At 46.7% G+C, this 16654-nt stretch overlaps 1 long non-coding RNA gene across 1 annotated transcript in view; it reads right to left on the minus strand.

The window, feature by feature from the left end:
- LOC129680914 (uncharacterized) overlaps positions 1-16654 on the minus strand; it is a 144042-nt gene that overhangs the window by 87429 nt on the left and 39959 nt on the right. The window contains exon 3 of the long non-coding RNA XR_008720756.1: positions 13624-13760. This is a non-coding gene — a long non-coding RNA (uncharacterized LOC129680914). The remainder of the gene's footprint in view (positions 1-13623; positions 13761-16654) is intronic.

The raw sequence follows: 16654 nt of genomic DNA on the forward strand, positions 1-16654 counted from the left end.
AGGGAGGGAGGGAGGGAGGGAGGGAGGGAGGGAGGGAGGGAAGGAAATAAGGGGAAAGAAAGAAAGAAAGAAAGAAAGAAAGAAAGAAAGAAAGAAAGAAAGAAAGAGAAAGAAAGAAAGAAAGAAAACAAAAGAATAAAAGAAAGACTTTGCTCTCCTGGGGAATGCAACTTCCTTGTTCTTGGAACAGAGGCCAAAGATTCTAGTCAAGGTGGATGGGGCATTTGAGCCAGACTCTGACCTCTGATCTTTGACCTCAATGAATGGAGATGGAGACTATGTTCCTTCTATTTGAGGGAACCAAAGGGAAAAAAAGAGATGAGAACTTAGGGGTACACATGCACTGCTGTGTTTGAAGCAACAGTCATGGAGGTACCAGAACAGGGAGGCAGCTGAACTGTGGGAGGTCTGGACTCCCAGGGCAGTCCTTACTGACACTCACAGAGAGCACTGGCTGCTTTCCCTCCCTTCCTCCTCCCTTCCCTCCCTCCAGCCATCCCTCCCCGCTTCTTTTTCTTCTTCCCCTTCTTCTTCTTCTCTTCCTCACCTCTCTACTCTTCATAACTCTCTAGCTCTCTGTATCTTAACAAACTAAAGCAAAAAGAAAATTTCCTGCCCAAGAAGGTCCAGTTTTAGACTCTAAATACAATGCTGCTTAACTTCCAGTTCCCAGACTCTGGATCATCATCAACTGCACAAGAAGATCTGTGTTAGAACATGAGACCTGTTTTCTGTCTGCACACAGACAGAAAGCACAAAAGCAGCGTACGTGGGTGAAAATTCAGAGGGTTCTTGTCACCAGAAGCCCAAGTCTCTGAGCCACCAGTAGCTGCCGGCCCCAGCTCTGCCAGTATCTGCTAACTGCTTGCTACCATTCATAACTGACATCTCACCACTACATTAAACATCTTCCTAAAAACCTTTGATGTCCTTTTCAAGATTTTTGTGTGTCTCTGTGTGTGTACATGCACGCGTCCCTATTCACATGTGCCATGGTGCACATGTGGAGGCTAGAGGACCACTTGCTGAAGTCAGTTCTCTCCTTCCATCATGTGTGTTCCAGGGATCCAACTTAGATTGTCAGGCTTGACAGCAAGTGCCTTTACCCACTGAGCCATCAGCTTGGCCTCTTTGATGTCCTTGTTGGGATTGCTGTGCAAGTCTCACAGTTCTCTCCTTGAATACCAGTTCAACACTGTGATTTCTCTTCATTCTGTCCTGTAGAAGTCAGTATATATGGTTCCAATGACATGAAACAGCAAGCCCCATTTGATCCCCTCACAAAAGCCACAATATGACCCCGTGATGCTTCTTCTCCCTCCAACCATTCTGACCTAAGAACTGGCACGTGCTTGGTGGGGTGAGGAATGAGAAGCATGAGACCAAAAGCATCACAGCAGAAGCACAAATCCTCTCAGATCCCTTGCTGGCCCACACAGCTCTGATGCTGGAGGCTGACGCCCGACACTCTCACATGACACTAGACAGTCTTTGTGACACTGTCCACCAATGCCCCGCGCTGGAACCTTGATTTCTTTAAAACAATGCCACTGGGAAACACAGTTGGTTTGACCAGCTCAGAGGCTACTACATGGCTGCTTCTGCGTCATGGCATACAATAGCAGAAAAGACTGCAAATAATTAGGAAAGAAAACGTGACTAAATCACAGAGGTGACTCAAAATCAATAGGAACCATGCAGGATCAATACAGCGCTGCCTGGTGACAGCACTTGCCTGTGCAGATTTTCAGATTGCTTTCCAGGGTCCTTTCCTGTCGGGGTTGCACAAAGACGGACCCGGGGGACAGTATGCAGGGACTGCTATTTTTTTAAATGTCTAATTAGATTCCTCAAGTGTGTGTTTTTTTTCCCCTTGATCCAACAGCAGAGTCGATCTGTTCCAGCCCTGTGCACAGAGGAGATGCCAGTACAGATCACAGCATGGACAGCTGGGTAAGTGCCAGCAGAGGTTACCCTGTGTTAAATGACAGGCCCATGAAGGAGCTGCTGGGACAGCCTCTTGCAGGAAATCCAGGTCACCCAAAGGATCTCGCTCTAGGCAGTGACTTAATCACTGAACTCCTGATGGTGGACCAGGAGCCACCGGACAGATTCCCCTGTAAGACAGCAGCGCACTCTGCAAAGCTGGCCTTCAAAGAGGCCCCAGGTTAAGCAGGGTGTCTCGGTTCTGGCGCTGACTCTGCTGAGCTCTTTAATCCCTCTGCACCTCGGTTCTTCTCATTTTTAACCTCTAAAATTTCATTCTCTGGGACGAAGAGGTGGCTCAGCAGCAGAGAACTTGAGTTTGAATTCCCAGCAGCTGTGTGGAAAGTCAGGCACAGCCGGGCACACTCAGTGCTGCGGGAGGCAGACATAGGACAGTCTCTGCAGCTTGCTATCTGCCAGCCTGGCTGAAAAACATAACCTCCAAGTTCAAGGAGAGACCCTGTCTCAAGGGAATACAGCAGAGAGTGACAGAACAGAACACCTGGTGCCCTCCTCTCATCTCTGTGCACCTGCAGTGCAGGCACACACACACACACACACACACACACACACACACACACACACACACCCATGAGAACACATAGGCATGCACATACATGCACACATGTAAACAAGCAACAGAGTGAGGAGAAAGAGACAGAGACAGAGATGGAGAGACAGGGGGAGACATTCCGCCAAAACTGAGCTAAGATTACTGCAACTCATTTTTGCATGATGGAACCAGGGGTATTTAAAGACATCAAGTCATTTCTCAGATACTTCAAAACAATTATAACCAAACAGTGTTAAACTCACCTAAATGGAATGTTATCAGTAAAGAAAGCCCACATGTAACACAAGCTATATCCTGCGATCGATCCACGAGCAGAGGCAGGACACAGCTGTGGGTCTGCATTGTTATTAATAGGAAGGCTGAAATTTTCAGGACAAAAATAACATTATCCTCTCAACTTCGGAAATGGAAATCTGTAAATAAAATATGTGCAATTGCTAGCTAGGGACAGGGTGTGTCTGGGATGACCCTCCAAAATGCCTGGCTCCTCAGGACTTAGCTGATCTAGAAAGAAAAGGGTTTCTACCTGGGGTCATAGTCCATCTAAGACTCCTGAGCTCACTGTCTAGAGCTGCTGAAGGTGGGGTTCCATGGAGGGGTGGTCTAAAGGCACATATGGCTCTAAGGAATGGCAAACAAGAGCACACTAGAATGGCAACAGCTGGGGAAAGCCAGGGACCATGCCTTGGAATGCTTCAATACCAGAAAAAAAAAAAAAAAAAAAAAAAACAACAACAAAAAACATGACTTCAAATGCCATCAATGCCTCTGTCATCAACTAAGTGGGTGGGATGGAATGAGGACAGTGGTAAGCAGTGTTCCAGGCCCAACTTATAGACTACTATCCATTCCCAGGCTGAGGGCTTTCTTCTCTAAGCCTGCCTCCTTCCTAAGGCATACAGAAGTCCTGCTGCTTTAAATAATAGTTTCTATTTCACTTATGTCACCATGACCATTAAGGGAAGCCAAGGCAGGAAGGACGTCAACATAGGAACCTGGAGCAGAAACCATGGAGGAACACTGCTTGCTGACTAGCTCTCTGGCTCACTCTCAGCTCACTCTGGTCTTATACATACCAGGCCTACCTGCCTAGGGATGATGACACCCACAGTGGGCTGGGCCTTCCCACATCAATCACTACTCAAACAAAACATATACAGCATGTTGTCTTACCTAGTGAGATTCTCTAATGATGTGATAAAACACCATGACAAAAATTAACTTGGGGAAGACAGGGCCGGTTCCATATTACAGTTCCAGTTAAGAGTCCATCTGTAAGAGGATCTTGCAGGAAGGAACTAATGCAGAGGCCATGGAAGAATGTTGCTTACTGACTTTCTCCTCATGGCTTGTTCAGTTTATCTTCTTATGGCACCAAGACCACCAGCCCAGGCGTGGCACTTCCCATAGTGGGGTGGGCCCTCCCACATCAATCATAAATAAAAAAAAATGCCCCCAATCTCTCACTCCACCATGAAGGGACACCAGGGCGGGAATTCAAAGCAGGAACCTAGACACAGGAACGGAAGCAGTGACTATGGAGGAGTGCTGCTCACTGGCTTACTCTCCGTGGCTTGCTCAACCTGCTTTCATATACAATCCAGGACCACCTGTTTAGGGGAGGACCACCCACAGTGGGCCATGTCCTCCCATATGATTAAACAAGAAAAACGCCCACAGCCTAAACTGATAGATGCAATTCCTCAGCTGAAGTTCCCGCTTTCCAAATGACTCTAGATTGTGTCAAGTTGACAAAAACTAACCAGCACGGTAACAGAGAAAGTCATGATTGCCCTAAATCACCATAGAGAACATCCTGTATCTTGTGTTAACATTATCAATGTCGGGCTGGGAAAATCCTGAGTTCTAGCCTCAAAATGTATGTAAAAAAGCCAGGTACAATGATGTGCACATGTAATTCTAGCACTACAGAGGCAGAGACAAGCATGGATCTGGGACTCAATGAGCAGCCAGCCTAACCTACTTGGTAAACTCCAAGCCTAATGGAGACTCTCTCAAAAAACAGGGGACAGTACCCAGAAACAATACCCAAAGTTGTCCTCTGGCCTCCATATGCACTTGTACTCACACACATATGCACCTGCACACACACACCTGCACACACACACCTGCACACACACACACACACACACACACACACACACACACACACACACCCGAGAGAGAGAGAGAGAGAGAGAGAGAGAGAGAGAGGAAGGGAGAGGGAGAGGGAGGGGAGAGACAGACAGACAGGCAGACAGACAGAAAATGTGGATCCTCAAAGTTCTCACAAGACAAAGAGAGCTCTAGAAGATGGAGGATGCTCTATCCTGGGAAGGCAAGTATCCCTGCCCCAAACCAGCCCTTCTAGGAAACGTACCACCTGCAACATGGGTTCCTAAGATCCCTCCCCAGGGCGTGTCCTGTCCCTGGTGGACTTCAGAAAACCTGCTGCCACAACCAGCTGATAAGTTGTCCCACCCTTCTGCCCTGCTACCAGCCCATGAGCTCAGCCTGTCCCGATAAGATCGTAGCCCTCAGGTGGCCGTGCCAGGACCCAGGACTGCTCCCTGTGAAACCCAAAGTTAATGAATGTGAGGCCTGCACAGCCCACAATGGGGTCATTCTCCCCAGCTGTGCATGAGCAGTTCCATGTAATATTTATAAACCAGGTTAGTGCTAAGCCCTGAAGGGAGGCTGGGCCTGGGGCCTGGCGCTGCTGATCCAGCCCAGGAGTGAGGGCAAAAGCACCCTTTGCAGGTAAGAGACCCACCCAGGGGATCCTGGACCCTGGGAGAACCTCACCCAGCACCCAGCCCTCGTACTCTGAACAAAGAGAAGTCTCACAACCAGCTGCACTTACTCTGCAGATAAGGATTAGATACTCTCTAATCCTTTTGCCTTCTACATGGCAGCCAGCGGGAGCTGTAGAAAGTGTATGAGACACACTTTTTTTCTGGGTTTCCTCAGCAATCCAGGAGCCTTCTCCCTCACCCAGAAGATGCTATGTAGACATGTGAACAAGATATGAACCCATTGTGAATAGTGAGCAGGAAGCAGATTATAACCAGCAAAAAATGGTTGTTAGGGGCTGGAGAGATGGCTCAACTACTATAAGCACTGGCAACTCTTCCAGAGGACCCACATGATGGATAACAACCATCATGTTCCAGTGCCTTCTTCCTGCTTCTTCGGGCACTGTACATCTGTGGCACACAGACATACATGCAGACAAAACACTCTACATGCTACAAACTAGTTAATTTAAGAGAAAATATAAGTGAATCTTGGTGAACAGCAAACCTCTGAGGGCTAGCAAGAAACCAGGATCCAAGGGTTTCTGGTCCCTGTCACAGCAGCCAGTAAGTGTAGATGCGTGCCAGTAAAGCTTACTTATGGGTACAGAAATTTAGATTCCACATAATTTTCATGTATTCTGGAATATCATTCTCCCTTTGATTTTTAAAAAATATAAGAGTAGTTCCAAAGCCAATGGCCATTTAAATACAAGTAGCCAAGTACTAGTGCATAGCACAGTATGTAGGTAAGAACAGTGAGTGACAAGGGCTATTGTGCTCTGTTCTTCTGGTACCCACTTTTGCAAAGTCTTTCTTCCACTTTGAAGAGAGCCTTTGACTTCCAGCTATGCAGCTCAGGGAGGTGGCGGATCTGTCTTTCCTCCCCCTCCTCTGCTCTCCCTTACCCCCTCACTTCCATCAATTAGCATTTTAATCTACATTGTCAGGAATAACAACTTTGGCATTTCTATCTTGGAGCCATAATCAAGTATTCTGGGCTTTTCTCCTAGGTTGGCTGCTTTTAAAAGAAAAGTAATGTTTTAAAATAACGAGTACACTTATGTTATTGTAGATATAGAAAGAGGTCACTGATCAGGGCCTAATAGTGTGATGTCATTTCACCCTCCATGGGTCCCATGCTAAAGTCTTCTGTCCTTCCAGGGAGGACACCACCAGTGCTGATACCCCCATCAGTTGTTCAGTCTGTCCTCTCTGCTGTCCTCCCAAGTCTTTTTTTATGCCCTGTCTGCTTTTCCATGGTGTTCTTAGACCTGCCCAATTGTCATGCCTTTTCCTTCTGGCTAAGCAGGACAATGATTGGTACAGGCCACAGGATGTCCAGCTCAGTATGCTCAGAAGATAAAGCATGAGTCCTAGTCAGAGGATCTCAAATGCACTATGCAGAGTCACACAGAATGTTTTTTGAGGTCACAGATATCCAGACACTACCCTGGTCATGACTTTGACGTCCATTTCTGTTAAGGTTTACTAAGTTGGGAACAGCTGGTTGACACCAGTCCCACCTATACTGTCTCCTGGCTGACACTCTTCCTCCCTGCCTATCTTGCAGTAAGAAGTGAGTTCTGGAAATGTTTTTCCTTCAGGATAAGTAAAGAGACCTTCAACCCACTCTGATCAAACCTACCTTATGCCAGGAAGAGTCATGAGATGACAGACTGGCAAACAAAAAGCCTTCCTGCTGCGGACAACAGTACAGAGACCTGGAGACAGAGTGAGCATGCAGTGATGTCCTAGGGCTTCTAGGCCAGCTCACGAATGGCTCTGGGTCTTACTAAGTGGAAAATAAGTACGCTTTAGAACCAAGTACCTGTGACTTTCAAGTTCTCCTACTAGCAGACTTCTCTTTTATTAAAGAAAGGGCATTTCTCCTCTACAACATTGCTTTCTCCTCTTTGAGTCTGTCAAAATTCAGTTGTGATTTGTAAGACCATCTCAAAGTCCTCTGGCCTCTTGTTCTGACTGAAGTGTTTCTTTCCAGCTTGATCTCACTGTCGTGTTTTTCTTGTTTGTCTTTATTGTTTTTAAATACATCCTCAAGCAACATTCTCAGAAAAGGGCCATCAGATACAGACCATCAACCTGCTCTCTGTGTCCATGCTGTCTTTGACCTTGGTGTGAGTGCTTGTGAAAACACCAATTCTGATCTGAATTCCAACTATTTGAGGCCCAATTTGTCTCTGGAAAATTCCCAGTTGTGTTATTGTATCCTTAGTATTCTGAAGTCACAGGAACAGGTCTAGAACTTGTTCCATGGCTGAGTCTGCTACCTGAAAATTACTTTTTGTCTTTGTGTCTCTTTGGAGGTCTTTCAACTTCCATATATTGTTTCTTAATCAACTTCCTCTCAAGAAACACCTTTAGGCATGGGGTATATGTTCACATGCATAGATGTTCATATCTACATGTGTGCATGCATACACGTGAGCGTGGGTGTGGAGGTCAGCAGTCAATGTCAGGTATCTTTCTCGATCTCTGTCACTTTAAGACCTGGTCTCAGTTGGCTAGGGTGGTTATCAGTTAACCCCAAAGATCTGCATGATTCAACCTACGCCTGTACTGAGGTTGTAGATGTGTGCTGCCATACTTGGCTTTTACATGGATAAAAATCCATGACTGGAACTCCCCAGGCTGTCCATCCGGGGACAGGGGCTCTGTCTACTTCTGGTCTTAATAGCCCATCTTCCTTTCCACCATCCCCCGCAACTCATTTCTTTATGTTCTCTATTTTCTTCTTGACCATTCTCTCAGCAGAATCTGATACTTGAGGAAGAGGAGACACAAGCACACACTGACCACTTCCAGATATCAGCTTCTTTTAAATGAATAGCATTCTACTTGGCTACTACATTAGAAAAATACGAAGTTATATTTCATACAACTGAGATCATACCAAATCCCATTCTCAAAGAACTGTGGCCCAAAGAAGGGAGAGAACCATTCATAAATTGGACATCAAGTGGGAAGTGGCTGGCATGGGAATAGGGCCCTACGGTTTCACAGTTCAACTGTGTGTTCCTCAGTGTCCACCCCTTTCTGTTTGACAGCAAGGAGGCCAAAGGGCTTTTGAGCTTCCTATGTTGGGTCTGAATCCCCTGTGAAATCGTAAAGAGGGAACCTTACTCCACTGTGGTGTTTAAGAGTTGGTGGAATTAGCTCGTCATCAGGGCAGAGCCTCGTGATTGAATTCTGGTGGCTTTCTATGAAGAGGGAGACTGTCACCCATCCAGTGCCCTGCGCCACCTCAGGACTCCTCCAGTAGGATCATGTGGCTCCTTGAGCCTGTATAACCAAGAGTTAAGGAGCTCTTCACTTCACAGAGCTGTGAAGCTTTGGGAACACACCACAGTGATGCACAGCAGACCAAGGAGTTTCGTGGCCAGGGAGGGCACCCATCCACCTCCTTTGAAGCTGGGTCTGAACATGCGACTTAGACCACAGAGGCATCTAAGGAAGCAGACACTATGTCCTCTGCACTGGTGGGTAGTAGCCACTGTCCTCTCCTCCTCTGGCCCCTTCCCTATAGCTGGGAAATGGCCACAGGTGAACCTTGTACATCACAGAACAGCCCTGTGGTGAGGATCCTGGTGCCCTGCAAGACCTTGTGGAACAGAGCCTCTGAACTCTGTAAGAGTGAGTAAGAGAATTGCTTTGGCTTTAATTGGGGAAGGCCAGATGGGTGAGGGTTGTTCTGAACAGGCTTTCTGAGTAGCTGACTCCAGCTACAATTAGAAGAGGAGACGGCAAAGATATAGGTGAGGTCATGCCCAGGCTCAGGGTTTTCACCTTGAGTCCAGTCAACACAGAAGGAAGGAAAATGAGTTGGAGGAATATGGAACTTGCAGCCCAGAAGACCTGCTTAGAGAGGGAAGCAGACAGACACACCTCTGAGGGTATCAGCTCAGAGGGCCAAGCTGCTCCCTAATAATGACAAAAACTGGCATGGACGTGAAATGGCACAAGCGAGATGTGAGATGGACAATGCTGTGGACAGGGATGACCATCTTGGCTCCAGAAAACATAAATCTGATGGGAGAAGTGGGGGTATCACCAGTAGAACTGCCGTCCACAGGTGACAAATGTGGTCAGAGATTAAACTACAGGATGACAGGTGAACTTTGGATGTGAGGCCCTAGGCCCCACAGGCCTGCTGGGTGTTGATGAACACTGTAGGAAACTCCCTGTTGAGTGGTCTGGGGAAGCCCTAGGCACAGCAGTGGGAGAAAGGAGAAAGTACAGATGTGAGCAGACAGCACAGGCTCCACTGCCAAGGCTACAGTCTCCTGGGTGATCCCACCTGAGCGTTAGGGTGACCTTCAAAGCAAGGCTGGAGACCCACTGTGCGGCTGAGGAAGCTGCTGTCCAGGCAAGAAACTAGCAGATTGTTGTCGTAACAAGCCATTTCCCTCTGAATTCTCCCGTATTTTCCAAGGGCAAAGATGTGGAAGGTCCTGAGGGGCAGGGTGACAATCACAGCACAGTGCATCCCAAACATACGAACTGGTAAGCACCATGTCCCTACATCCCTGTGGCTCACTGGCACTCTGGATGGAGGTCCAGAACCCTCCATCAGATACAGCAACAGCAAAGGCCTCAGGGTCAGAGATGGTCTCAGAGCAGGCAAAGGCTCCAGCAAGCCATAGCCATCTGCTGGAGAGCCCCAGGTTGCCAAAGACATGAAGCACCCTTTGCAGGTTATCACCACAAGTCATTCTCAAGTTCAGATTCGCACTGAATTTTCTAACTGCAAACAGAAAGCCTGTAGCCCAGCAGTCAATGATCGTCAAAGCGCTGCCTGCGTGAAACAACGACAATAATCAATGGGCATGGATCAAGGAAAGTCCTGTGCTGGGCCGAGACAACAGCACAACAAAGCAAATGTTTGCATTCTTTAAGAATAGCATCTCATTTATAAAGTATGAGTAATAAAATCAATACTGCTGAAATTGAGCAGCAGCGGCAGGGTGGAGCGTGTTTCCTCAGCCTTACGACAGGTCCCAGATAAGAATGTTCTATATGCCTTTTCCATCTTAGAGTATCAGTTCTTTTTTTTTTTTTAAGAGATTATGGATGAAGATGAAATGTATAGTTACAAGCATGTGGGAATCATGTCCCTTACCGATCAGCCCCACATCTTAACTATAACCTGGCCTAACACTCAATAAATAGGTAGGATAACTGACAATCAGCTTTCCTTAAAAACCCACAAACTTAAGCAGGTAAACTAGGATGCAGTGACTCCAGGTACACCTACTTTGGAGTGAAGCAGGGAGGAAAATGTAGGGAGCGCCTTTCTCCTGGGCTGAGAAGAGCAGCACCCTCAGTACCTGGGAGAGAGATGACCATCAAGGACGTCTTTTGTGGTGATGATGAAGTCTGGGAAGGCAGGTAGTCGAGGCCTCTTTCACTCTTGTCTTGTGCTAAAGCCACACACAAGAGTGGCTGAATGGCACGGCTAAGGAACTGCAAAGGCATGAAGACGGACGGGGTAGAGGCTGACCAGCATGGGAATGTAAAGTGATTCCCCCAGAGAACAGGCAACTCTCCTCATGGCCTCAGAAAGCTTCTGGGACTCGAGGCAAGGCCCTCACTTAAGGTGGCTCCTGTCTGCCTCTGCTAGTGAGGAGAGCCAGCCCTCTGTCCTGCACCTGAACTCTACAGCTTTGGCATACTGCACCTGGGCTGGCCTCGGGCCTCTCCTCCCACCTCTGCTCCACCTACACCTGAGTTCTGTACTGAGGTGTATTGGCTTAATGGGCACGACCATGATTCAGGTTCATGTAGAGAGCCCAGCCAGGTGGCGATTCCTCGGACTCCTTTCCTAGGACTCCTTTCCTAGGCTGGCCAAGAGCCAACTCATTGCTGCTTCTCCAAGGCACATGGGAAAACAGCCCTGATGACCTGACTTGACACTGCCTCCTCATTCAGAGTCACAGCTGGGCCAGGTACTCCAAGAGATGGCCTGGTGTCCACTAGACTCACACTTGGGAGACCCCCTCCCTGGCTGGCCCTCAGTGGGCTCTGAGCAATGCTCAGTGACGGAACGCCTTGGCAAGCCCACGGTGAGGCCGGCTGCCAAGTGCTCTCCCAGCAGCAGGGGTTGTTCTGCAGGAAAGAGGAAAAATGACTGCAAATAAGAGCAGACGTCAGCTTTCTCCCTGCAGTGGGATGAGGTCATTCCAAGCATGCTCTCCTCTTTCTGGATTCTTTTCATTCATTTGGAGTGGGCACCCCTGAATCCACAGTGTGTCTGTGTGTCCTTGCCACACACACAGCAGTGCCCTGGGTCTGAGGATCTCAGGAGCTGGGACCCTCAGCCGCCCTCTGCAAGAGCTGGCCATTTGAGACCTTACTGCAGTGGGCTGTCTAAAAATAGAAACTTCAAAGCAGCAGTGCTTCCTAGAGCCAGACACTTTCCTGATGCACAGAGGCTCCAGGAGCCACCTGCGGCCCTACTACTGTCTTGAGCAAAGCTCAACCCATGTTGCTCACCTGTCAGTGATTTGTGGGGTACTCATCAGAGCCATTGGTAACCCTGTGAGCAGCACCAGATTACCCCCGAGGAAGCATTGGCAGGGACCGAAGAGGGGACCTACAGCAAAGATGTCACCAGCAAGGCAAAACTTCAAACAGTGAGGGCAAGAGGGCAGGGGATCCTGCTGTTTGTAACTAGAAGAAACTCAGAATGCAGATAGGGCCAATATGGACATGGAGATGACTGATAGGTGGACAGACAGATGAGATAAGTGGGTGCATAAATAGATAATAAAATACTAGATAGATAGATAGATAGATAGATAGATAGATAGATAGATAGGCATATAGTCACATGTATGTTGTAGGTATGTGAGTGTCCACTAACAGCCTACACTCATACATGCTTATAGTCACGCATGCATGCACATGATTGCATACTCAGACAGTGCACTTGTGTCGACTCACACACACGTGTATATTTACATGAATGCATATTCATGGACACACTCATACATGCATGCTCACACATGCACACATTAGCACAGATTTAGACTCACTAATGCCAGAAGTCACAGTGCATTTGGGAGGCAACTTCTCCCCATCATTTGCCCCAGCCTGCCCTCCATGATCACACATACTACCGTCCCTGATCGCACACAGCAGGAGGGATGCCTCATGGCCTCTGGCTGGAGCTGCCATCCAGCCCTTCAACCCACATGTAGCTTTGGACCAGCAACTCAGGAACAGGAACAGCCAAGATGAAAGCCAAATCAATGACAGACTGCAAAGAAAGCTCTTCCCTGGGGCCCTCTATGTACTGTTAACCCCCCCCCCATGGTGCCCAGTGCACGTGCTAAGGCAGCAGGACTAGCTAGCGGGCACCGAGTCACATTCCAGACATATTCCCAAAATATTGTCAGATTTCGGGCAACACTGTGAGGAGCCAGTTCCACACCCAGAATATTTGTGGGCTTGATTCTGATCAAAGGATGGACACGTTGGTACACTTGAGAGCACTGGATCCCAAATCCTAGCTTCTGAAGTTAACACACTCTTGCACATAGTATTATATGGTGCATAACAGCCAAGTCCTAGAAAGCCCGTCACAAACACTACAGCAAGAAGAAACTCTCATCCTCTCTTGGCAGATGGTGGAGGCCCCCGGAGGCTGCAAAGCTTCCTCAAGTTGCACAGTGCAGGTGAGCCAGCCTCCACTAACTGCCACTGAGGTGGGAAGGCCCGGCCCTGCTGTGGTTACCCTGGGAGGAATATTGGGCAGGTCTTGTGTAAGCCATGAAAGTTTCCAGAGCTGCTGGTCGCCTTCTTACTTTTCCTCAGGATAGTATAATTCCTGGGATAGTATAATTCTTAACCAGGAGGGGATCCATAGATGAATGTCATGCCCACACACCGCTCCTGTAACTGGAATATTCCAGACCTAAGTGAACTGCCCCTCTGAAGGCATAAACCAGTGCTGGGCATTTCTGAGCCATTGTTAACTTGGTGTTTAGGTATGCTCATGTGGGGCTTCTATTGGAGCACAGGTAAGCACTACCTCAGAACGGTCAGTGCGGACCCAGGTGGTGCAGGCGGAGAGGTCCATTGGGAGAGCGCTGTGAACACAAATGAGGGACTTCTGCCCAGCAGAGGGCAGCAAGCAGAGTACCAGATCAAGGGTCATTGCCTATTCTTTGTCACCCCATTTAAGGCACTGTGTGAAGGGTTGCTAGTGTAGCACAATCCTTGCCATGAGGTGTGCATAAGGCATACCTGTTCTTGGCCCACACGGTGCCAATCACTCTGAAGGCTGTGAGAAGGGCAGGCCTCAGTCAGCTACCCTGGATATTGGGCATCTGGGTAGGATTCTGTGTTCCTTCATGAAAGATGACCACGTGAGTCACAGAGACCTACAGGCAGGAGAGAAGAAATCCATTTTGAGGGCCAAGAAAATGTATGCACACTATGTTCTCTCCCAAGACTTGTCCAGGACGGTCATTTCACAGGCAACGTGGCTAATAAATAAATTTAAATTCATTCCATGTTGCAAGTAGAATTTACATAGGCTATAAAATTAGGAGCGGTTTTTATTTTTTCAGCATTATTGAGGTATAGTTGACAAATAAAAACTACAGAATTAAGGTTCACATGATGCTCAATAAGATATTTAGCTAATGCATGAACATGTTGACATGACACCACAATTAACCTGACCATGACTTTGTATAGCTACCACTTTGTGTAACAGAGTGACAAGCCGGTAGCTAACATGAGGAAAAGTTGAAGACCTTTCCTCAAAGATAAGGAACATGACAGAATGGCCACCCTCTCTTCTGTTAGACATGGCACTAAAGGTCTTACCCAAAGCAGTTAGGCAAAAAGTAAATGAAAGACACATTCAAAACTGAGTATGATGGCCCACACCTGTATTTCCAGAACTCAGAAGGCTGAATGGAAAGGATCATGAATTCAAGGATAGCCTGGACTACACAGAAAGCCCTTGACTCAAAATCTTTTTAAGGACGCTTCTATATTGGAAGAGATGACACAATGTGTCTATTTGAAGAAATGATGTATTTACACATACATCATTTATACATATATACAAATACACATATAATAAGTCCAAAAGCTCCATAAAATAACTGCTAGAACTAATAAGAAAAACCAGAAAGTTGAATGATAGGGAATCAATATGCAGGTAGATGTGGTGGTTCGTGCCTTTAATCCCAGCACTGGGGAGGCAGAGGTAGGCAGTTCTTTTTGAGTTCAAAGCCAGCCTGGTCTACAAAGCCAGTTCCAGGACATCCAGGACTGTTACACTGAGAAACCCTGTCTAGAAAAAAAAAATCAATATGCACAAAGCAGTTCTGCTACTATTAAACTATCCAAAAAGAAAAAAAAAAACAACTGAATTTATTGTAGTATTCAAAAATATATATTTGAGATAAATTTAACCTGATTGCATATCAACAATCTATAACTTCCTCCAGGCTGAAATTTATTCTTAGAGCAAAATCCTGTCCCTTCCACCAATCCCTAACCCCTGGCAGCCTGCTTGTCACTATGCTTCTGTGAATTCCACTGTGCTAGGTTCCAGTACAAATGAAACCATGCAGCCATTGATTTTCTGTGTCTGGTGTGTCTCTCTTATACTAAATGGAAGAATTTTCTTTTTATAAGTAAAAAAATACAATTTAACACACTTCTACATCACTTTTCCTTTTTATCTATACACTGAAGATGTTTACATCTCTTGTACATGAGGCTTGTAGGGATTTCTCTACAGGTTATTGAGTCTAATTCCTTCAAGACATAGTGGGATTGTGAGATACTGTCTTTTTAGTTTTGGATGAATGCCTGTGTTGTCTCCTATAACAGCTACACCAGCTTCCAGTCCCTCCTAAAGGGACAAGTGTCTCTTTTCCCCACTTCCTTATCACTTCTATCATTTGACCTTCTCACTGAGATCTTCCTGTGAGTTTCTAGGATAATAAGTTCCGTTGTGTCTTTCTCATAGGCAGTTGGCCATTTCTTCTTTTAAAAAGATACGGATCTATTGGGTCTAATCCAGCAACATGACTGCTCTGGCAAGGGATCACATCCAAATTCCTTCTAGGTCTGTGTGATTTGGCTGGAATGAAACACTTTTAATCCTTCTGGCTGAAAGACAGACACACCCTTAGTACATACCTTTAATCCCAAACAATGAAGGTAAAGTCAGTTTGTAGAAGGAAGCACCCACATTTGAGGAGCAGTCACAGTGACGAATCAGAGAAAGATCTGACGGAATGCATCAGAGAGAGAATACACCCAACTCTCATAAGAGGCAGGAAAGAAAAGACAATACAGAAAAGAGTTCAGTAGAGAAGACAGTGCAGTAGACTTGAGTTCAGTACAGCACAATATACACAGTTCAGTGCAGTGCAGTTGAGTTCAGTTGACTTTGTGCAGTTCAGGGCAGTGCAGTTCATGGAGTTCAGAAGCAGAGAAATTCAGAAGTTGAGAGAAGCCAATTTGAGTCATTCACCTTGGGGATGGGTTTTGAGCCAGAACAGCTGAATTGAAACAGCCAGCAAAGCGTTTAGAAAGAACTAGAAATGGTGAGCTTATTCAGAAGCCTCCAAGACTGACAATTGAATCAAGTAGCTAAAAGTTATGTTTACATTGGTTCTTTGCCCTCTTCAGTTAGGTCAACCACCTTGCCAACGGCTTGTACAGGCCTCCTTTGTTCCTTGCTAGTCTGATGTAGCAACATCTGTCTGTCTTCATTTTGTTACCTATGTTTTGGGAGTCATATTCATAAAGTCCCCAGGACCAGTGTTGGGGAGACTCAGCCCTTGTTTCTTCTTGTTTTGTGGTTCTGGCTTCATGTGTCATCCTCCCATCCATTTTGAGTTGGCTTCGTTGTGTGGTACTGGGAACTAAACCAAGAGCCTTGCAAATGCTGAGCAAGCATTCTGCTACTGAGCTCCTTTCCAGATAGGCCTTAAACTCATGATCCTCCTGCCTCAATCCCTCAAGTCACTGGGATTATAAACCTACTCCATCAGGCCTGGCATGAGTTAATATTTGAGAATACTGTAAGATAGGAATCTAATTTCCTTCCTTTGCAAGTGGGTGCGACTTTCCCCATCACTGTTTACCTGAGCCCACCCTCTGCTAATGTGTTCTTAGCACCAGTCACATAGATGTTTAGTTTACCCTGAACTCTCAGTTCTGAGACAAACATCAAGTACCTCAGCCCTTGAGCTGACACCATGATGCTCTGGTTACTACAGCTTTGTGATATAGTTTAAATCAG

Source organism: Psammomys obesus, unplaced genomic scaffold (assembly GCF_907164565.1).
Source record: "Psammomys obesus unplaced genomic scaffold, mPsaObe1.curated_primary_1811, whole genome shotgun sequence".
NCBI classification, from domain to species: Eukaryota; Metazoa; Chordata; class Mammalia; order Rodentia; family Muridae; genus Psammomys; species Psammomys obesus.